We start from the raw sequence: 24,953 nt of genomic DNA, 5'->3' as shown, positions 1-24,953 counted from the left end.
GGAAAGCAAAATATCCCCTGAATTTCCTCCAGCACGCGTTGCATTGTAAACGCAAAAAGTGATCTTTGACGTTTATAGTTTGATCAGATAATTGATCCGCGTGAATTTGCATGGTAACAGGTATTTTGATAGACCTTAGAGTGACCTACAAATGGCGTGTAAACGTTTCATTATCTTCCGCGATCTTGTTTTGAAGCACATGTGTTACGGGTTGATCGTGGAAAATTAATCGACACCGTGAAAAGAAGTTAATTTTTCCCATTTTGAGTAGCATTTAATGCTGTAGCCGATTCATAGGAGGCGATAAACTAACATGAAAAAGGCAGAAAACATAGGTAAGCTACCATATTAAGACAGTTTTTCAAGTTGGCAGTTGAAGAATAGCATCAAGGTGATGTTAGAACTATTGTTTCTAAAAATACGCAAGAAAAGTTTTCTAAAAATACGAAAAAAAGTGTTGAAGATTTTGTGTCTGCAATAGAAGCGATTTCATTCTAATTTTAAACTATAAATGAGTTTTCTGTCTAAATAAATACCCAAATAAATGTTTACTCTTTGAAATTCCTCTTATTAAAGTTTGATGCTAATGGTGATAATGGACTTCGAATTATAAAAATTGTTACATCTCCACATAATATTAGTGCATTTTTTTCAGATGCAGGTCAGAAATAATTTTGGAAATTACCTACGTCTGGAAGGTAGGAAAGTTTTTATCCAGTGACTTTTTTGTCATTTTATTTGGTTCTTTAACTGAATAAAAACAGTAGTTACGATAAAAGTTGTACTTCTCCGGAAATGCGGTTTCAGTCTAATTTACTAGTGGGTATTAAGCCTCTATGATGCTGAAGTTATATTAATATATAGTTAAATGACCAAGTTAAAGCTTGTGAAAGATAATGGCTTAAGAATAGCCCTCATATTGACGCTATAAATCAGAACTTGCCAGTAAAGACCTGATTCTCCGTTACAGGATCAACTCATCTTACAAAACGTATAAGCTCACGTTTGGCAAGCCTTGAAGCGATATTAACTTTACTTAGTTCTGTACTCCATCTATTCCGACGCCATATGGTGAACGTTGCGATAGTATTTGCGAACATCTAGCACACTATAGTAATGAAAATATTATGAATATTAACAAAAAATACGTGCACATTCATGCAAAGACAAAACTTGACCACGGATATTAATTCAAAGAATAAATCGAAGCAAGGTAAGACTGATTGAAAAAGGTAAACAAGCAATACGTCATCCAAGAGAGTAACGCCATTCATTTTATTAACAATCAAATTAACCGTTGCTATCTCTGATAGCACGAGGAAAGAAAGACATTTTAAATCTCACTATTTTGAAGCCTTATTTTCTTTATTTTTTCTCGTTAACTAGTCTACAACAGGACAACGGTAAACTAAGGATACTTTTCACGTCGTCTGAGATGAATTTTTCTCCTAATTCACTTACTAAATTTAGCCTATTCTTTACTCAACGCTCCTGTAAAGATTCCCATCTTAATTCGCCTAAAATGTTGAAAACCCTGCACCTTTTACCGTAACAACTCATCTCAAATCTTGCCGCCCTGCACTGTTCTATATTGATTTCAATCATCAGTCCTACTTCATAAAGATCCCAAACGCTAGCAGCACACTATTAGTGAGGTCTTACTGGAGTTCGGTAACTTATCTCATTCGTATTTCCATGGCATTCACTTAGAATTCTTATTACAAATGCCAGTTTACTGTAGGCTTTTATTTCGACATACTTCACTCATTGTTTAACCCTACGAGAGTGTTTTCGTCTAAATATTTGTCCAATAATTTTGTCTTTGGATTCATTCAATGCGTCTCTAAGAGTTTGCTTTGTCTCTTTTTTAAGATTTTCTTAATATTTTTTTCGAATTTACAGTTTTTGTCACAATTAAGACTCACATGTGCCTTTTTTCATTTTAGCGTGCATTGCGTTTTTTATCGCCTTAAAGCTTCACGAAAATGCGGAACTCCACCACCCAAAATGCACCAAGACGTCACGCGCTGGCTCACACCCTCGTGGCGTACACTTTCATGCAAAAGAACCGTCACAGGCCGTTCTTACTTACGCCCTATTCCCTCATAAGTCTCTTCCTAAGTGTTCATGATTACTCCGAAAGTATATCTTCAACATCTACTGATAAATTAGCACTGGGCTGTTGGTGGATTTAACTGCCGGTCTAGTTCGTTCGTGCTGTGCTTCTGAATATGTGCAAAAAATTGCTTTGAGCCACTACCCAACATTTCAGATTCAGAAAGCCGGTATGGTGGACTAAGTGACGTAATAACTTCCTAATGAAGTTAAATTTTTTGGAAGAGATATCGTAGGACAGCAAAGGAAAAGATTCATAAAGATAGCGATTCAGGTACAGAGCTCCTAACCTGATGATGGCTGCGATCCGGTTGTAACAAGAGTTGTAGACTTTTGAAATTAAAATGAGAAGACTGTACGATATCTTTGTGATCTTCTCTTTTTCCATTATTACCTGTGTACAAAGAGCCTATTTCGAAAAATATGGGGAATTTTTGCCAGCCCTGCTTGATATTTTATGGAAGTTGGAGATAATTTAAACAATATTTATCAATCTTTATTGAGCATAAAATGCAGGTACGAGCGGATGCATTTCTGTCTGATTTTCATCGGGATTTTTGTTACGTTGTCGTTAAAAAATATTTGTAGCCGAATATGTATTCAGCACAAAGGGATGCTTTAAATGATAGCCGCAATGGAGAAGTCAGCAATTGTTCGTCGTGGATAAACATTAAGGCATATTAAATGAATAAAAGGTCCATGTACACACTAAGATAAGTCTTCATTATCGTCACTGATCCCATTGGCACTGAAGTATTTATCATTGGGAAATATGAATCCATGCTTGATTTATGATTAATGAGTGCATTTTTACTTATTTATCAAACTTTTGGGTCTTTTGTTCACAGTTCTCATCGATTTGTTTGCCTTCCATGGAAATGATAACTATTAACTGATATACTTTTTTATGATTAAGAACTGAATGTTCGTTGTAGTAACTTCACATAATGGACAGGTTTCGTAAAATTAAAAAATACATTGGAGTCAGCATAATTGATTTCCCTTAAAACTGTTTTTTTTTGTGAGTTTGTATAGCTACATTTTCAATTGGACATAGCGCAGACTACTAATAGGGTATCATTTTTTGTAAAAGAATGGATAGCGTCATTTGGAATTCCGTTAGCTTGTGTCTAATAGAATTATGATAGTTTAAAATTGATGGTCATAATTAAAATACAAAATGTACCTCAGCAGTGAATGAAAAGTAAATTTTCCCTGAGGACCCTCTTTATGCTAATGAGTTCGGTTATGTGAATAGAAGTCTGAGATCGCATAGGTTTGAGGGTTTAATGCAGCGAATACGTACAGAGGTCATTTCCGGATATCGATCGTGTTCCGGCATATAGGATGACGTGCTGGAATATTACCTTAGAAGATAGAATAGACATAGTTCAGGGGAAGCGACAAATCTTTAGAACAATCATCGCCTCCTGAAATTGGGCCATCAAAACTTCTTATAGTGACTAAAATATGTTTTTATAAATATTCGAATTAAATCACCCTTTTTTGCGTTGCAGTTTTCTCCCTCACTATATTGAAATCCCTCACACTTCAACTATAGACCTATCATGCAGATTTCTTGTATATAGATTCATCAGGTACTAAATTATTCAGTTTTTTCAATTTGTGCTTTGATATTATAATAATTAAGTCTATTTTAATCACAATGGCTTATAGTTTTCGCCGTGATCAACTTTATCCCGCCGTAAGCTCAAGTTTCCGACTGGGGATATTTTCCTGAATAAATGCAGTTGGTGATATAACCCTTGAAAGGACTTGGAAGTAGGTGAGAACGGAGAAGGTGAAACGGACTGAGATGAAAAGGAAGGACAAAGAGAGTGGTAGAGGAAACTAGATAAGTTACAGAGAAGAGATAGGGTTAGTATAGAGCTAATACTGAGTGGGAAGGGGATGTAAGAAACCGTGCTAGAGGAAAGAATCTTAGGTAACACGGGGCGACAAAAAAAATTGTCGAGCTCTGATACCATCCCTGCTGATTCTAATGAAAAACAAACTCCTAAATCCAAATGTGACATCCGTTTTCCTCCATCACCCACCGTTTTTGAGGAAAGCTCTTATTTTTATCACTTCACGAAAATTTGTAGGGATGGAAACGATTATTTTACCATTTATTCTCCGGCTTTATAGAGGCGAAGAGTTCTCAGACAAGAAAATTTGCCGCAATAAAGTACATTTGGGGCGGGTAGGTCTCCGTAAACTGGAAAAAAAACGCATTAAAAATGATCAAATGCTCTTTTTTTTGGAAACTTTTTCCCTTATTTTCTACATATTTCATCTCCTATTTCGTCTTCCCCTTAAAAAATGCAAAATTGATGGAAATATATATCAAAAACATATAGCAGCATTGATAAAAATATTCAAAAGCACTGTATAGTAACAATAATTAATATTTGTTGCAACATTATAGAAGATACGCTACCACGCTGGTGATTGATTTTATTGGGGGGGGGGGATTGGGTGGGACTTATTCCCCCCCTAATCTACCTCCTGACCATAAATGTTCATATTTTATAATTTTTCTCCTCTCTAAAGCCTTAGAAGAAATTTAAGTGCTAAAATAATCCTTTAAATCCCTCCAAATTACCCAAAAGTCATTTAAATTGGAGGGGGGCCTCCCTAAAAAGTGGTGGGTGATGGGAAATAACGGAGATCATATTCGGATTTAGGAGCTCATTTTACACAGGAATCAGAAAGAATGGCGTCAGGGCCGATTTTAATGCCGCCCAGTGAAATCACGTAAGTGGGAGAAAGATAATAGGATGTATACATAGAATATAAGGGGTACCTTATTGGCGATTGATATGGTATGAACGATTTGGGAGAGGAGGCAGGCGGCCGGGAAAATTAGCACAGTTCTCCATATAAACCTGCTTTAATCGGCAGAATTATTTGATAAAACGCTGAATATTCGTCTGATTAGCCAATCTTCATCTATTTTAGGTATCTAAATAGTTTAGGTATTAAGTTAAAAAGTAATGCAAGATAGAAGAGCGGTATGTGCAGTGGCCTGGAAACGTAGTCCTGTGGTTAAATACCCGGAAGGGGCCAAATTTTTTCTCATAGAGATTTGCGAGAATTTCAGCGCCATTCACTCAGCGTTTTTAAGAATTTTTCTAGAGCGAACTCGCCTGAAATTTCCCGAACCCTAAATAGCTTGATAAGTAGCCTGGTGTGCTTATCACGGAACCCTTTTGAGAGCTCACTCCAGCTTGAATTTCTCGAATAATATCGCCATTGAGTGTCTCCTGCCCGCAGCCATCGTAGAACTCCGCGGAATGGAAGGGAAAAAAAACGTTACGTGGCGATTCTGGTGGAACGCCCGGTCCCGAACAGTTAAGCCGCTTGCATTTCAGCTGGCTCTCACGGGGTCACGACCGGTGGCGGTTGGGCGAAATAAAAACTTATTTCGATCGACGGTGGCGGCGCTAGTGGGCGACCCAACTCTCGTGGATGCACTCACTAGGAAAACGGGAGATAAACGAATGAAAAGAGACGCAGCGAAATTCAGTGGGAGAAGGGAGAGGAATGGAAAAACATTTTTTTTATCTCTCTTTCGGTGGATCGATTCGTCTCTTTTTTTATAGCAGGGATGAGCTGGCAACCGAGGCAGCCTGTGCGTAGCAACACGTCAAGATCGCGTGTCAGGTATTTAGTGGGAGTGGCGTAGAGGGTTCAATGACGGTACTCCTCTCTCACGGTACTTACTAGGAATTACGGAACGATTCCAATTGAAATCTCTTTTTTTTTATATCAAGGGTGAATCACGGTATAAGATCATAATAAAATTATGGAATCCGTTTTTATCGTTTAGACCTAAGTATGAATCGCAGCATGACATCATAATTAAATTATGAAATCTTCTCCTTTCATTTATATCAATGAGTGAATCACAGTATCAGGTAATCTTTCAAATTATGAAACATGTTTTTTTTTCATTTATATGAAAGCGTTAATCACAGCATGCATCATAATGAAAATTATGAAATCTCCTTTGCTTATTTAAGAACATTAGCGTGTGAATCACAGAATGAAATCATGGTATAAGTGATGAAAACTCCTTTTTTCATTTACTTCAAAGTGCGGATCACTGCATGAAATTATAATGAAAATTAACAAATCTGCTTTTTCATTTATATCAGTGTGTGAATCACAGTACGAAGTCATACCCTAAATATCAAATTTCTTTTTTTATTTATATTTAAGTGTGAATCACAGTATAAAATTGTAATACAAATTATGGAAACTCCTTTTCTGATCTCCTCTTTCCTTATCAAAGTCTGAATCTCATAATGAAATCATATTGGAAATTATGAAATCTCCCTTTGAATTTATATGAATGTGTAAATCAAAGTACGAGATCATAATGATATGTGGCTTGCCTCGGTTCCAGTGGGTATAGGTCTTCGCTTGTAAAATCAAAGGCTGCGGGCTCGAGTTCCACCCGGGTAGGTTGCTATCAGCCAGAGGATGGGTATTTGATTACGTCCAAGGCTGATATTCGTAACATTCTCCGGATGTAAAGCTATAAAATGCGCCGTATTCGGGGCGGTCAAGATAAATTAAATAAATACATAAATATATCATGATGTAGCAATTTTATAACTGAAAATTAATTAAATATATTCATGAAAGATAAACGTTTTTATAATTTACAACAGCCAGTGGGAAAATACTCCCAAAGATAGGAAATTCTACGAACAATGAAAGTTAGAGTGAATTACGAGTATTTAGTATTTTATTTTATTTATTTTTATTTTATTTTATTCTCAAACCACCGGATACAGCTCTTATTGGCCATTTTACACCGTGGTGTTCACCAAGTGCAACAAGTAAACGTACACAAATGACCATGCCTTGGACCGGGGAAACCTACCCAGGCGGGACTCGAACCCGCGACCTCTGATTTGGCAGGCGAGAACGTTACCCCGCCGCCACCGAGGCCGGCGAAACTTGTAAAATTTCAATAATAAGTAAGAGAATGGATCAGAAAATGTGAGTAAGTCAAATGGAACATGGTAGAGACTGTTAACAAATTATTAGACCTGATATTCTCACGCAATCATTAATGAGTAGGACTATTAGGAGGGACAAAAAATACCCTTTCTCTTCCCCGTTGATAATTCTCAAATACTGTATGAATAATATTATTCGCTATAACTTTAATATCCTTTGGATTTCCTGCCTTTGAGTATTGTCAACTTTAGCCATTTAGTCGTTCAACTCAATTATTCCAATCAATAGGTGTTTTTTTTACATTAGTACGAAGTCATTTTATCGATTAAAAATGAATTTATGAAAATGAAATTATTATTTTTAGATAAGTATTAATGCATTTATAATTAAAAATTATTTTCAATCGCGCAAGATATAGTATGTTTTTCAATTGTATTAAATTGAGGAAGAATTCTTTTCACTTCATATTTTCCAATTTGGATGCAGTTTTAAATTCCACGAAATATTTGTACGAGAGTGGGCTGATATTCGATAATATTGAAGATATTGGGATGTATCTGTCTATTTTTATGCACTCAATGGACTTTTTTAACCACCCTAAAACGCTTTCTGTGATCAAAGCTGTATTGATGATTTTTTTCCAAAACTTGACTTTTTCACTATATTTTAATGATCGATTCATCAATCGGGCTTTAGAAGAAATAACACTTTTTTGGAAAACATCATGGATTCCTAAATAATTATCTCAGTTTTTAAGGTATTTTTCCTGAAGGTTGATGTAAATACTCGGTCAAATATGCGTTCATGAAGCCACAATCAGTGGGCATTTTTCTTTTTCGATTGGGCCATTAAAGCCCGAGGCTATGTTGATTAATTTCTTTTCCTCGTGGAAGAGCCGAAATTTATGACGGGTAATTCTCTGTTGCAACTCTGTTGATCTCCTTGCATGCAGCCGATTGATGTTTGCTCTCGGATTTTTCGCTTCCATCACGTGGATCGTCGGGTTGCTAACAGGCTTTGCGCTCGCCTCTCACATATTGTGGCCTCGGCTTACGGTTTTCCGATCCCGCGCGCTAATCATCACGGTGAATGTCCCCTGGATACAATGACGGCTTTGCTCCATACTCGTTGGTTGCTCAGCACGACGACCGGCGATTTACCATTAATATTGCATCTAGCTCTTCCTTTTGTGGCTTACTCTGCGGTAGACTCTAGCCGATACTCATAGATATTGAGTATCAAGCATTGGCCTCGCTCCCATGCTTCAATACTTCCTTTCTGCCGTTCCCAATCGAATCACCTCAATAATCTTGAGCCCATAATACATTTTTATTGAAACAATTGCAATATGCAGACTTCCACATTCCCTTGCTCACTAAATCCATAACACTTACCTTATATATAACTATTTATTCTGTAATTTATCAATTATTTTTTTTAATATTTTGGGGTTTTTCTTAGCCACTAGATTATTAGTCCTGAGTTATTGGAAATGTCGTAATTTATAATAGGCATTTCATGAGATTCTTCCCACGTTTCGTTCTTAAGTGTGAACATCATCAGGTCTGCCGTTTGAGCCATTTTCCACATCCTCTTACTAGTAAAAAAGTAGTGATATGAGTCAAAGTGAACTATCCGAGGAACCTTATGTTATCAAAGCCGTGTTTGGGCCTCTCCATTTCAATTAACATTTCCCTTCAGTTTTAATCCTCGACCCTATGCGGGCCCCCCCTGTTCTGCTACTTTAAATATCGTAGTTTTTTACAGGTGCTGCTTTTAACCAAATTGATACACTGTGGCCAAAATACAGCGTGTTTCATTAAGAATATACTCATTTCGAATACATATATTTATTAAACTTTAAGACGTACTAATATGAAAATTTACTATGCTCACTGATCTGCTACTTTACACACTGTATTTGTTTTGACAGGTGCTACTTTAAACGTATTGATACACAATGGTCAAAATGAAGTGTTTTTCAAAAATAATGAGCGTATTCCGAACGCATCTCTTTATTACACTTAAAGACATACGTATATGAAACTCTACACACATACTCACGAACCTCTCAATTTAATACCACGGATGTTCAATATGCCCTCTATCTGCGACACGAACAATTGATGCTCAAATCCCTCCCCTACTTGGGCAAGCACGTCCTTCGTCACTGATGAAATGGAAGTGCGGTTCCGGTTCTTCACCTCACCCTCACCTAACCTTCGCTTCGGCTTGAATTACTGAGTGAGTAAGATCTTATTCTTTTCCAACGTATGATGCTGGTGAAGTCTTCTCGGGTTTTCCACCGGATGAGTTGCTTGTAGGCCGACGTTTCAATGGCTTCCTCTGCCATCGCCTTCGGCTCATCGAGACGATGGCAGAAGCAGCCATTGAAAGGTCTGCCTACAAGAAACTCACCCGGTGGAAAACCCGAGAAGACTTCACCATGAGTGAGTATTATTGTCCTCTTTATTTGTTTCAATCAGGTCCTTTATTTTGCCTGTGGTTAGGGTCACTTACTACGCAATATCGCTGATTTTTGGCGTTAATATTTTGATTTTCATGAAATTTGGCTAATGATTTACTATGTCGTTAAAGTCGTGTTTATGTCGTCAATATGTCCTCTATCAGCGGCACGAACAATCGATTTTCAAATTCCTCCCGAACTTGCGCAAGTGTGTCCTTCGTCACCGGTGATATGGAAGTACGGATCCGGGTCTTTACATCTTCCAGGTTCTATGGAAGTGGTGGTACATAAACGTTATCTAAAGCGAAACCCCGACAGGAAGAAGTCACAAGGTGTCAACTCCGGTGACCGCGGAGTCCGGCTGAGATATGCTAAGTCACCAGCTCCTTTGCGACCAATCCAACCCACAGTGATCCGAAATCGGAAAAAGCCGGACAAAAGTCCAAAATAGCGTTTTTTGATGTAGAGACCTGAAACTTGACGTATATGCTCAAAAATTGATGAGCCTCAGCCTCTAAACTTCCGCGTCGCGGAGTCGGGACGTGAAGGGGGATCTTTGCAGCTGCAAACTTTTTCCAAGATTTTTACTTTATACTCTTAAGCTATCTCTACTAAATACTCCCCGTAAAAATTGGAGAACTCTCATTTATCAAACTAAAGATAATGTCTACTTTATGTCAGGTTTTGCCAGAAAAATGGAGCCGCCATTTTGCAACATTATACCACATCAACATAACCCAAATATTATAAAATGATGGAAAATGTAAAGTACTATATTACCGGAATATAATGCTTTTTACTCCATTACGAACCTTCCAAAACTCTACCAGCCGCTTAAATTTTAAGTTTTTCGCAGAAATATGAGATCGGGCGTGTTTTTGGAAATTTGGTCGTGTTTGGTCCTCTGTATCTTAGCAACGGAGGAGATCTATGAAAAATGACTTATTGTTACATGATCATCAATTATTTCTAAGGATATACGTCAAGTTTCTAGTCTCTACCTCAAAAAACGCAATTTTGGACTTTTTTCCGGCTTTTTCCAATTTCGGACCACTATGCAACGGTTCGGTGGAGTTTCATTCGGCTATTCACGCACTTGGCGACTCCAGTGAGGGGGTGCCCCGTCTTGTTGAAAAACGAAGTTTTACTCTTGCCGCCTCGGAAAAAACCGAAGCGCAACGATCGATAGTCTGAAGAAAATAATACTTTGTAATACGTGTACACTTTTTGAAACACCATGCACATCAAATTGATCGAAATACTGGGAAAATTCACGCAGCGTTTGCGCTAGGCTCAGAGGAAAAGCTTGATAGATGGCTGTTGGTAAGTGAACGCTTTCTATCCCTGCTTCTCCATTGTTTTATGTCCAGCTATTTTCGATTGTTACCGTTTTTACCTAGCCAATTCAGTTCACAATTTATTGGGTTTGAAATTTCTCGCGCACAAATTGATGACGCAGGGAAATTGATAGAATATGGAACATTTAAATGAGCTATGCATCTCGAAAACAACGAGAGAAATGTTGATAAGATTTTAATATAGACATTTGTGCATTAAAGGAAGAAAACCACCTAAAATTCATGAAAAGTGGGCCACATGTATCGCAACATGTATATCTCAAATTCGGCCGGTATGAGTCAGGTATCTTAAACAAAGTGTAATAACATTTAAAAAAAAAGCAAATAACAACTCTTTGTTTGTCAATGAATGCTTCTTTGTCATTTTTATGAACTTTTGCTTTGTAATTTCAGTGCACAATCAAAAATATCAATCGTTTTTTTGCTCTACCAAAAAATTGCTATTTTTGAGATACGTGTTGTTAGAACTGAGCCATCGATATGAATGTATATCGTGGACAAAGTACGCCGGTCGTGTAAAAATATCAGGCTCGCCGGCTCGAAAATTTAAATAGCGCTTGAATAGAGGCGAGCGAGACTGGACCACGCGCCTGTGCAACATTTTTCTATATCAGCATCACTGATAGCTGTGCACTAATTTTTGTATGATATTTTTCCGCAATGACGTGTAAACAATATTCGGCACGTATATTTTATTTTTATGGTTACTTCTGCAAGTGGGTAACCTCCAAACCTGCTAAACCAAAGGTCGCGTGTTCGAGTCCCGCCTGGGTAAATTACTCTTATCCAGGGCATGGTTGTTGGTGTACGTTAATTTAATATACGTTATCACAAAAAACCCCGATGTAAAGGCCAAATAGTGCTGTTTTTGGTGGTGTAGAAATAAATAAATAAAGTGGCACGCTTTTTTGCCTCCTTGGTATGATAGAGGACAGGGGGGCATTTTGTTCCTCCATTAATTATAAATGTGTCGCCTAGTGACAGAAAGGTCATTAAACAATAAACAAAGTTCAAATTTATTTTTCGTAAAAAATATTTTCAATATTTTTGGGAAATAGAAAAAATTGAATTTGGGCCACCGGTGTGGCCCGCGCGCCCAACCGCGTAACAAAATTTAACCCGCCCACTGAAGGCTTAAGATTTGGATCCAGATCTTGAGTTTTTTAACGATCTCACCAGATAAACAGCCAATCAAATTTTGGAGGTAGTGCACAGAACAAAAAATTTAAGTAATTACTTCATGATGCGGCTAACGATATGAGGTTGTGCCCAGTAATCACCTTGTGGGGAGAGAATAGGCACTGTTTTGTTATCTGTAAGCTATGATCATTTTATTAGCCTTGATTGAAAATCAATAGTTGCGTAAAATGGCTAAAAACATGTGAATAATTGAAAACTTTCAACATACTTACAAGATTGCGGGTGCACCAAAAGTTTTTTAATTGTTAGTATGCTTAAAAATTATTCATTGCCATTAAAGAATGAACTTGGGTGTATTTCTCGCAATTTGATAACTTGCTCATTAATATGTCCTATATATTTCATTGTATCTTTTATATTTTACCCAATGAATATACCATAGTTAACGACGTATGAGTGCATTACGTTTTATTTTGGACATACTGTAGGATAATGAAGTGTTTGCCAAGACGATATGCTTACGAAAAACTGAGGAAATTTACGTCACAATGAAAATATAAGGATCAGTCTGGGAGTTTAAATCAATGTATACAAATTATTAGCATAGATAAACGTAATTAAGGTGAATAATTTATAATTGTGGTGTTAGTGAATAATTTTCAAACAACGTAAAAATGAGTAATTTCTAGGGAGGCAATATCTTTTTTAAATTATTTTTCTCTTTAATTTATTGAACTCTGGCACAATTGCTTTTATTCGGTAATCGGGTCTTTAATATTTATCAATTACCATGCTTGTAAATGCTTCTAATTAATACGGAGTGCTTATTTTCATTCATTTCGTGGAGTTCTTGAATTCCTGTTAACATTTACTCGCAAGATCGCAGGAGAATGCGATATCGTGAACTAGTGCTGCTAATTGGAATAGCGTAATTTCTTATTTTATTCTGTTTACGCAGTGTTTATTCTGTCGCGAGCGTAAGATGAGTTTAGGAAGAGGCATGTGCTAGCGTGTCTACTCTTCCAAAGTGCATGTTATGTAAGCCCAAGTAAAGGGCGGAGGTTTAATCATTTTGTTGGAGCATCAATCTTTGGTTCTTTTCCATGGCTCGCCTTGCACGTAATGAGGTTTTTCCACGTCCCTTAAAACATATATCCGTCCTTCCGAGGTGAACTCAATTAACTCGTCTTCCTATTTTTGCAAAAACAAGTGCATTGGGTCATGAGTTCGTGAATATTATGATGGCTCATTAAAAGTAGTGAACAAAATTAATTGCGCCCCGCGTAAGGTATCTAATGATGGCGCTACGATGCTGACAGTCGTTAAAACGTTAAAATTCTCAGTACAAATACTGCGCTTGTTGTCTACGACATGATTTCATACTTCATTTTGTCATTATTCTCCATTCATAATGCTTGAATTGCGTTGAAAATGTTTTATTTTGCTCGTGGCCAATTTTTATTGAACGTAGCATGCTGTGATATAAATGATCAGCAGCTTTTGTGATGGAATGACATTTTAAATGTACGGCAAGTGATTATAATTCTGGGGCACCATGCATCGGTAATGAGTGAGTCATATTTACCTATATTTCTGCTCTGTGAATAATAGCATAAACATTATTTTTTCGTTTTCTTAGCCGAATAGCCTTACGAACAAGTTTATTCCTTATTATTGGAAAAATTTTATTATCTTTCTTTTATACTATGCTAATGCCCTCCCCAGAATTCTCTCCACAGTTACCTCATGGCTAAAATGATCTAAGTTGTCGGCATATTCCTCCTAAATGCCAAAACCGGACTGCCTAGTTGGGCCTAGCACCATCATCATCCTGATTGATGGAACTTAAATAATCAGCTTTGTAGCGTTGCATATTTTTTTCCTAACAATGACCCACGCTAAAGTCATTTGAACCATTTTTACAGTTATAATAACCTTGGTGAGGGGTAAAAAATCAATTTAAGTTTTGAATGAGTCAATTCAAATGAATACAATCCCCATAATATGTTATACTTAGATATAAATTTAAATGAAAAGGCATGAGAAGTACGATAATTTGTATATACTGGTAGCGAAGTGGTGAAGAGTATAATATATTTAAGCGGAAATTGTATCAAGCAATTTAGAATACGATATCTTACTTTGTATTTGAAAATTTAACCTTCTTATCTCTTTTATCGATGCTTATTGCTGGCCGCGGAGGATGCGGGGATACGTCCTCGCCTGAATAACCGAAGGTCACGGGTTCGAGTCACGCCCGGATATCCAGGACATGGCTGGTTTTCAATGATTTTAGTTTACTTGCCTGTAAATATCTAACATTTAATTGCTTGCAATTAGGGACACCAGTAAGTAAAGTAGAAATTATTATTAATATTATAATTACTTATTGTCCTCATTTGAGGCTGCCTTCCCCTTAATAATCGAACGTGGTGAATTAAATTATCGCAAAATTTTCCATGATATAGATAGGCCGCGGAAAAATGGAGGAATACCAACATAACGGACATTTCTCACTAGATGGCGAAATTCCCCGTTTGGTGTCACGTCAACCGCCGGAAGGTGTAGCAGCGATAGTCTTTTAGCGTCGGCCCCACTGAGGGATCGGTGCCTTTCGGTGAGGCGTTTCGTTTTATATACATGTTTTTTTTTTTGACTCGCCTCACCAAGATAGAAGCGACGCTTTCATCATCTTCTGTCTCTCCCTTACAAGTTGAAAGCTTTTTAGAGGCACAGAGAGAGAGAGAGATAGCAGGGTGTTGGAGCATGAGACAGGCGATGCAAGAGTAGCTACTCGTAAGGCAATGACGGCGGAACAAAAGAATCGGAGCCGTCGTGCGAGTCTTTTCAAGCTCCCGTTGGCGAGCGAGCCTATCCAACAGCTCATGTCGCGTGAAAGCGCGTGATCATCGCGTCCACCAACCATCCAAGGGGTTTCCGATCGCAGAGTCAACAATCATTAAATAGGTCTCAATGAAAGATTTAGAGAGAATTTTTTTTGTTCTGATCCGATGTTTTCTGAGTTCTGAGCGGACGTTCTCCGCTACATTCATTTCAGCGTCGACTGACTGCGACTGTTTGTGTTTTTATTCATGTTCTTATGTCCTTTGAAAGCTTCTTTTCTCTGAAGAGATGTTTCACTATAAATTTCATTGCTAACTCAATTCATTAAGGTAGTACGGGGACTCAACGAATATTTCCCCTAGACAAAGGTTACCGTAAAGATCATAAAATAATTATAGCCCATTCTAAAAATGGTACTTTTGGAAAGAATTTCGTGGTCTATTTATTGTGGCGCCAAGATACTGAAGTGAGTATGCATATTACTGCTATCTTACGATGTTTTATCTCCCGAGAAGAGCTACTGAAGTTGAAGTAGGACTTTAAATATTCATCAACATATTTTAAGCGGCAGCCTGGAACGGTTATAACAAGTCTTAATCTAAGCCTCAGATTCATTTGCCTTTCAGATGCGCCCACGGTGTGAATGGAAAAGACATTAATTTTTGGTGCATAAAACATAATTTATGACGGGAAAGTACCTGTTTGTGAAGAGAAAGGAACAGATGAGTTCTTCGCGACAACATATGAAGTATAATGAGTCCCAACTTTACTGTGGACTATAATCCTTATATGACCCATAAAGATAGCCATTGTGGAGAGGAGATGTTTGTTGAGTGGTCCCCTTTCTGAATGGAATAAAGAGAAGAAAGGAAGGGGTTAGGAGTTGGGTGTAATGCAAACAAAGAAGTTTTGCTGCGGTTTATGAGGCCCCGAATATGAACAGAAAACATATTACGTTCCCGTTGAGAGTAAAATTCACGCTTTTGTGTATTTTTCTTGAAACATTCTAGTAAGAATTTCACATATTTTTCGTATCGAAGCTGTAATTTATGACGCCCTCGGATATACAGTAGAACTTGGTTATAACGGCATCGACTGTAACGTCAACTCGGGTTTAACGTCACGTTTTATACAGACCAGACAACATTGAACATTTTATGTTGTACGAAAACCCGTTTATATCGTCAACAAATACTGCGACGCTCGGGTATAGCGTCAAATATTTTTCGATTCTTAGGTTGCAAAAGTGGTAGTGTGATTCTATGATGTCCCAAAGTTCATAGAAGCCATGTGTGGAAACATCGAAAGTAAAAACAGGTCACAAGCTGGACGTTGAGCTGGTGATGGGATGCAAGTCTTTTGTTTAATTCGTGTCTGGAGGGAGCGGGGGCTGTCCCGCATACCTGGGTCTTATCCCTTCCCACCCCTACATTCTACAAGGTCACTGACACAGGGACACTGTATTGTATTGCATTCACTCAGATTTAAGGCTGCTTTTTTATAACGTCACTCGGATATAACGTTAAAAATCTTCTGGTCCCTTTGATGACGTTATAACCAAGTTCCACTGTATAACCTTAACTAACTTCTAACCTAGTTAATTATGGCCTATGTCGTCCTTTGATTTCATGCAGATTGCATACTTGGCACGAATTATTTATTATGATCGATTTGTGCCGCTTAAATTATAATACGGATAATAAGTGGGGTAGGCAGAAATTTCGTTCGGGGGGGGGGGGGATCCAAGACCAGGGTAGAGAAAAAAAAATAGGGTACTAAGTAGAGTGTTTAAAACTAATTTTAACACTTTTCACATAAACTTCTTTTGCCAGAGAAATCCTTTGTAAACTCATGATTTTTCAATATTTTGTTTTTATTTATGAATTATGTTTGGAATTGTCGAATGAAGTGAAGACAGAAGTTATGTTCGAAGTCGAAAATTACACGTAGTGATTTGCAATTTTTAGGGAAAGTCATAAAAGGAATGGTAAATCGCAGTCTTCTGTTAAAAATATCAGCAAAAACGAAATACACACATACTCTACGCATTGCAAACAGATATTTTATTGCATCTATTATGATTGCAGCGCCTCCAATGGATTATTGTGTCCATATTTGGAACTCCATATTTAATTTTAGTCCTAAATATTACTCGAGATACTGTTCCGATAGTAAGTAAAGCACTAAGAACTTGAAAATTAAGTTGAAATGTCTGGGCATTTAAAGCAATCAAGACGAGAACTAGCTAACATAATAAGACCAAGTACTAGAGTGATGAATACGTTCGGTATTTGAAGGAGAAAATATATTTAGCGTCACAATATGATATGCGTTAGGCAGAGAGGCGTTTCTTCATTTTATCTACATGACGTCATTTTGAAATGAAGTTTTAGAGATAGCGGGAAATGACATGATTTTAAATGAAATTTCCAATGTCTGATTGCAGGTAAAACTATAATGCGCCGGTAATGTAGCGTGTAATACTGTTCCTAAATATTTTTATTGCTTCGGTCACATGAAATCAATACTGTTACGAATTCATTCGTTGCTTACAAATTTGTAAGCAGTCCTTTAGGAAACTAATATAGCGTCCATTGAAATTAAGTCTGATCGAAACCTTAAAAGTACCTTGTTGGAAAAATTAATGCAGCGCATTTTTAAAATGCCCTGAGCATTGGATCAAAATTGAAAATAGAAAAAAATTCACTCAATCTTCTGACACTAAAAGAACATTTATCATAATGACAAACTACATCAATGTGCAAGTCTTTTCAAAGACCGTAAAAATTCTCTATGTACCCGTTGATTGTTCCCAATCTAATAACTTTGAATTCTGTATCAAACTCTTTGGAATGAATGCAAACTTGAGTCATATTTCGTTTTAATCGAGTTTCTCCCAAGGAGTACGGACAGCTTGTTATGGAAACTTTTAAGCGCTGATGAGCTTCAAAGCATGGTATCCGGCCTCATCAAGGAGCGCAAAAAATATATCCCTCGCCTCATCAGAGAAGAGAGGCAATAGGAGAAGGTCCATGGACATTGGGCGAGGACTCGATTGCTTATAAAACCAAGTGGAGATGGCAACAATGAAAGTCAACATGCAACCTAAAAGAAAATTACGCTGGAATTTATAGAATATTTTCAATACTTCTTGCCATTCGCCAAGTTGTGAAATATAAGTATTAATAGTGGTTGTGACTTCGTGAAAATCCTTTATCGTGGGAAAAGAAGGAATTAAAAAAAAACACTGAAAATGTTACCCTCTAAGGAAACAATGATCGGGAAAAATACAGCATCACGTGGCACACGTTAAGTTATAATTCCTTCAACTCCCACAAAATTGTGAAATGCAAAAGTTGACTCTTCAAACCAAATTGCACATGTTTATAAGAGAGTTAATTTGATTTAATTATTTTGAATGCTTCAACTAGCCACTGCACTAAATTCGGAGAGTTGCATGACTTTAAGTTTTGAAATAATTATGATTTTTATTCGTGGGTTTTATGTCTTTTTAGCTTTCCTTTGCATAAAATTTTGTTTCAATATGGTTTGAAGTGATATATTTATCGCAAGATAAACACATCGCTTCAAGGTAATTAAGGTCGAAAAATACACAACACTTGAATTTTGATACTAATTCTTCGTCGATGAATTTTCCACTCATTAATGTAAATAAATAAAAAATAAATGTTTTATGAATATTAACAGGAAGGTTCGTAAGGGAACTATGGCTATTAAGTGACTTTAGAGCCAGCCCTTGGATGAGTTTGAGAATCGTTCGTGGGTCAATTAAAGGTTGCCTGGGTGAAAGGAGCCATTATTAAAGTTGTTGGTGGAATAAAGGAAAAACATGTTGGGTCTCTCAGGAACTGCGGATGGTCTTTGGAAGAGTTTTTCGGCTTTTTATCATCTCAATGTAGCTCGCAAACGACCGGCAGTGCCTTGAAACAGCAAAATATGCGCGTGTCAAGGGCGCAAAAGCATTAAATTACCAAAACGCTGGCTTCATCCGAAGGTGTTGTTTTCTGTGTCCTAATGCTCTTTTTATTCTTCTAGTCTTAGAGCTGTTTTCACGCTATAATTCGGTCCTCGCACAAACCGTAACCTCTATTATGACGAGATCAAAGTTGCACAAGGTGTTAGCAAGTTCTTTTTGCCTCTAAACATGTTTGTGAATGTAATTAATTGTGCTATTACATTCTGTTTCTGTTAAAAACGTTCTTAAGGCCTCATTACGAGCTATGAACTGAGCTATCATAGCATAGAGAATAGAATCAATTGTGCTATTTCACTTAGTTTCCCTTACAAACGTTCATAATACTCCATTACGAGCTATGAACTGATACCAGTTGTTGCTTAGGGCGTCCTTATGTAGAGTTTCATAATCCCTTTGGTAATATAATTGGAATAGAACTACTGTTTAAGCTAAGCTTGCAGTATCAGTAAAACCTCGTAAGTGAGATATAAGAAGGTTAGCAGATAATTTATCAGGCTTTAATTATTTCCAAATGCAGAATAAGCTTAATGCCAGTTGAAATAAGTTATCAAATCTCCTAAAACATTTTTTCTGGCTATTTCTTTGGTAATACACACAAAATAGGCGTAAATTATCAGCCACCTAAGGTTTAAATTAGCACCTAAACCCATATACTCCTGTAATGATGTTAAGGTATAGTTTATATAAAATTTATAATTGAAATAATCAGTTCTACGGTAAAGTCATTTTAACATTAACGTCGGTACATAGTCATCTTAGCAATTATTTGATTTTAAGATAGAATTTATATTATGTTGCACTTTTTAACGCATTCCAGCCATTTATCTTAGATAATTGTAATCATGTATCTGATAGTGTAATATTCGCCAAATTTAAGACGATTTTTGTGAAGCCTTTTCAGCTTTAATTTTGTTGTCATGCTCATTTGATCCCTGTGATGTAAGCTTAACAACGGTATTATTTCAATATCCTTGCGTAGACTTAGTGGTAGCTGACGTATGCCAGTGTAGTTCCAGCTGATGGAAATAATTCAATTTCGTTCACTTTTGAAGACTTTAAGTCATTTAAACCACGGTATTGGTTTTGGTATAGAAAGAAGAACAATCAAAACTTGGTCGGAATCCATAAAAGCCTGTTTACTTTTGCTAAGGTGAATGATTTTCCCTATCTTTTTATTTTTCGGGTTAAGCATTAAAGTTTGTCAACTCAACTCTGTAAAATTCATTTCTTTAGCAAGAATTTTCCCCTTTTAACTTGAGATTGTAGTTGGTGTAGCTACTTATTAATAATTTCTTGCGTTTATTTTATTTTTTTTTCAATTCATCCTAATGGCATTCTTTTTTATTGTTTAGGTTATTTGTCACCTTTTTAAGAAGTTTTCCTCCCAATAGCTTTGACAGATAATTTTATTTCCTACCCGATGCTGTGTAGAGAATTAGCATTTATCATGTTTTAGGAGAATGCTCAATTGTAGATTTATTAAAAAAAATGATCGTTTCTTTGGCTGAAGTGTTAATTATATAAGATATGCATTCGCGACTAAAAATAATGCTGCATCACGCTTCTTGGAAGTCGAGTCTAGGGAATTGGGAAAGTTACGTTCAGTTGTCCGTAATCAATAGCACTTCCTAAATCCTAAGCGTCGCCTAGCGTTCCTTTTTGAGACAATATGTGCCTGTGTGAAAAATCCGCATCGCTTGGCTCTCCTAGCACGCTCATCAATAGATGGGCGTGCTAGGTTAGTGCTGGCAGTCACTGTTCTTCACCATTATACTTGTTACCCCTATGCGATTCCAGTTGTATTTAGTTTACGATGCTTACCAAAATGAATCTCTTCGTTAAAGGGATGATTTTAATAACAGGGTTTCAGTCATAATAGATGGAAGTCAAGTTCATATTGTGTAATTATACGTTATTACTTTACTTAGCGATAAAGTGACGGCACTTTTCCACAAATCCATTCAGTAACGTACGACGCGTTTAGACCGGTAGGTCATACTCAAGTACACTGAGACTTATATGTTAGAATATACAGTATACACAGTTAACTTGACAATTACCAAACAATCGAAACAAGTCGTTCGTTACTGAATGAAGTTGTGAAAAAGTGTCATCTATTTATTATTAATTCAAGGTGTCCTTACGCTTAAAGTCGCCTACCTCGGTTAATTCTGGTCTTAATTTATTCTAACGTTGGCTTTGTGCTTATTGCAACTTTTTTTTATTCAAAGTTTATAATCTACCAAACATTTTCTCCAATTTTTTGTTTCAAAATTAAGTAAAGATTTTGGCCTTAATGCGCCACTAGAATGGGAAAATTTCGTTTCGTGATAATTTTATTTTGTGTAATTCAACCTCGTACGGTATTCTTAAGTTTATATGTCACCTTTTGTCACCAAGTTTTCCTCTCGTTAGCTAAGGAAGATAAATAATAATTTATAAATAAAAGTAATAAATAATTTAAAAATAAATTTTATTGCAGATAGATTTTATTTTTATAGCAATGGCAGGTAAACTTTAATGAGGTGAATAAAGCTTTGTCGTATTCCTCCAATTTATTTTAAGATGTGACTAGTTTCGATGCAGCGGCGTCATCATCAGATACGTAATCGTCATCAGCGGCGTCATCATCGGGTATCATGAATGTCGCCACTACGTTAAAACTAGTCATACCTTAAAATAAATTAGTGGAATACAACTAAGTTTTTTCATTTCATTGACGTCATAATGAACTTCCACAAAGTTGAGCGTAAGGCAATAGAGGTAATAGCACTTAATTTATATTTTATTCGGAACACTTAAAACTCGACCATTGGTATTTGAAAACGGGAATTAAATAATTCAGTGCTCCCTTACGCCCGGAAATATTCTCTTCATGCATCAAACGCCTTCTCGGAGAGGACACATACCACCATAAGAAGAAAATTTCTTCTCTGATGGGGAAATTTTGACGGTAGTGGTAACTTTCGACGCGGTAAAACCCAGAAGCTGTGAAAACAAATGTTTTTCACGCTTTTGTTGATTATGTATTTTCGTAGAACTATTATTATTACCAATATGTAGTTGCAACTTTCGTCGTGACCACTCGACGAATAGATTTTGATTTGAATACTGACTAAACTATGCTATGAGAATAAATTTCGACGGGGTAAAACTCAGAAGCAATGATGAAAACTTTTTTCACGTTTTCATCGATATAATATTTTTTTGGGGGAAAGCGGCACTGTAAAGTAATCTAGCCTTTATTCTTAGATATCGGTACCAAGAAGTTCGGCTTGACCCTTGAGCAATCATATAAAAGCCCGGTTGTTTGATCCCTGCAACAGACTGTCCTGTAGAAGATGAGCAACGCGCTTTTCGAAACGTTGGCAACGATGGAGTTTTTTTAACCCGAATTAAAGCCCGAGATGTAGTCAGTGCAAATTTTAAAAGTTGCATTTAACGCTTGTATTTGGATTTTTGTGGCAAAAATAGTTTTTCATACTTTAAAATAATTAATGGCATATTTTGCTCATGTGTATCAGGACATCTTTTGAAGTCTTTCGGAATGCCAGGGTTTTTCCTTCACATTCGTTAGTAAGCACCCAAAATTTATTCATATCAAATTTTTTTAAGAAATATCCTCAGACGACAGTATCTTCGAAATTCCTCCACCAAAAAACGCAAGTTAGATAAAGCTATGTACCGTAAGTTAATTTCAGAAATTCTTTAAATCTTTCGGAATACGAAAATTTTGTTTTAAGATTCGCTGTTTGTTCACAAAATTGATTTAGGTATTATTTTTTAAAGAAAAATTCGTAGACAACAGTTTATTCGATATTCCTCGGCCAGAAGACGCTGGTAGAAATACCATCGAAGCTGTCTACTGTGAGTTAATTTCGACACGGTAAAACCCAGAACAAATTATTAATAATAATAATTTATAAGCTAGATAGTTCAATGCTTACCATAAACTTTAACTTTCACATGGTTACGAACATGTTATTTTTAAAGTTTCGGGATTTATTCTGTACCATTTTATTTGTGTGTCTGATATCTCTTATATCATGCTATGGAAAGAAGAGGAAAAGATGTTTTTTTCTAATAAAGGGACTAGTGTTAGAGTGAGATAGAAAAAGAGACAGAGAGGTTGCGGGGTGGCGACGGAGCCGAGAAATTCCAGATTATTGTAATCACAGAAAGAATGAGTCGCTAAACGCATTAAATTAATTTTTTGATATTTTCACGAATAATGATCACAACTGACATCTGCGTAATGGTCCCATTACCTTTTGATGATTACCCTTTGTTTTCATCCCGGTTGAAGACAAATGAAATAACGGCAGAAGTTTTACAAATTGTCATGCAGTAGCTTATTTCATATAGTTATTTCATTAAATATCGCTTCTTTGTGGCTTGTTACTTTTTGCGCTTTTACGCTCACAACCGCAAAGTTATTTACACTAAGGATGAAATACGTCAAGAATAATTCAATTCCCTTAGCCGAGGTTTGAACTTAGATGATTCAATTGCTGGTCAGTGATGCTATAGGTTGCTGTACTAAGCCAAATTCTTACATTGTGGAATATAGACTTGGTTTTCCGATCAAATACGCTAAAAAAAAGTTTGGAAATCATGGTCTGTAAATCACATTGAATGAAGATTTCATGGTGGTGTCACTGACCTATCATAACTGATGGGCAATATGGAGGCTTTGCATCGAATCCCCGATAAGCCTAGTGGTTCTCTGATGGAGCATATTTATCCTTGGTGTAGATAAGTTATTTAACAAATTCTTATCGGCGGCGTTGATTTTCAGATGTCTCCATTGCTTATGGGTTCAATAGCATTGAGATTGATCCTGAGACGACAGTTTAGTCCTGATCACTCAACCGAAAGTCGCTGGTTGGAAAGCAGAGAAACTAGCTTCTTAGAGTAATTTTCGACGCGGTAAAACCTAGAAGCAGTGAAAACAAATTTTATTCACGTTTTCGTTGATTAAATATTTCTGTAGAAGTATTATTATTATTATTATTTTTAATATGTAGTTGAGAGTTTCGTAGTGATCACTCGACTCATAGACGTTGATTTGAATAGCGACTAAACTATGGTCTGAGAATAAATTTCGACGCGGTAAAACTCAGAAGCAATGTAGACAACTTTTTTCACGTTTTCATGGGTAAAGTATTTTAGTAGGACTAATATTATTAATGGATACGCCTAAAAACACGTCTGGAATTTCCGTTTATCCTCGTAGCCACCGCCACGGAAGAGAAGAGAGGCCAATATGTTTCGTTCTCATTCCGCTTTATATATATTTTTTCTGTCTCACCCTTTCAAGTGTCTTAGGAGGAGGAGCGGAGTAGATCCGCCCGCTTCGCGTAGAACACCTCGTGGCTCCGACAGGCGAGACCGCGGCTTCCACGACAGCAGACGGGTAAAACTTTGGAGAAAAGCGTGTCTATATATCACTCTCTCCACGTATATACTCTCTCCCCAACACGGAGTCGCGGTTCTCCCGCGGAATAACGGTGTGGACGGGTCGAATCAGAGTCCGATAGAACTTTGTTGGCGCACTCAAGTGTTCACTCTGCCGAGTCGTGTCCGACTCTGGGGAAGGTACGGAGCCGACTGGCGGCCAGGCCACTACGTTCGCCCGCCACGAATGCTGTGTCGAATCGGCGCGCCACCTGGAGGTAGAGATCTCTTCCGTCCCCTCCACCTCTCTCCGACTCTTCGCGGGCGTATCCATGGTGACGCTTGGGTGGGGAGGGAGGTACACGCGAGACCAAACCCACCCACCCACCCCCCTTCCTCCTTCCCTTCCCCTACCACTGACTCCACTGCGAGGCCTTCTCCTGCCAACCGTGAGGATCATATGCCTAATGGCTACGCTTCCTCCCCTACCCAACCTCCTGCACCTCCATTCTCATACTCCCCTTTCCAACTGCTTCCTCCCCTAAATATCTTACTCCTTGACTCTTCGACTCCCCGTCTTCGCCGCCTTCATGTTATTCTCAAGTGCGATCAGCGGATATAAGGTCTAATTGGTCCAAGGTAAAATTGGTCCATTTCCGAG

General features: G+C 37.2%; 1 protein-coding gene across 6 annotated transcripts in view; it reads right to left on the bottom strand.

Annotated features, from left to right (window-relative positions):
- Positions 1–24,529, bottom strand: part of LOC124167291 (ankyrin repeat and death domain-containing protein 1A-like) — a 461,220-nt gene extending 436,691 nt beyond the window's left edge. For 4 of the 6 annotated variants that reach the window (XM_046545220.1, XM_046545221.1, XM_046545222.1 and 1 more), the window contains exon 1: positions 24,207–24,528. The gene's annotated coding sequence lies outside the window, so the exon portion shown is untranslated. Of the gene's footprint in view, positions 1–24,206 lie in introns of all 6 variants that reach the window. The other 2 variants (XM_046545218.1, XM_046545219.1) reach the window with 1 other exon arrangement.
- Between the last annotated feature and the right edge of the window lie 424 nt (positions 24,530–24,953).

The sequence above is a fragment of the Ischnura elegans genome, chromosome 10 (assembly GCF_921293095.1).
Source record: "Ischnura elegans chromosome 10, ioIscEleg1.1, whole genome shotgun sequence".
Lineage (NCBI taxonomy): Eukaryota > Metazoa > Arthropoda > Insecta > Odonata > Coenagrionidae > Ischnura > Ischnura elegans.
This window is presented reverse-complemented; position numbering and strand designations above follow the sequence as displayed.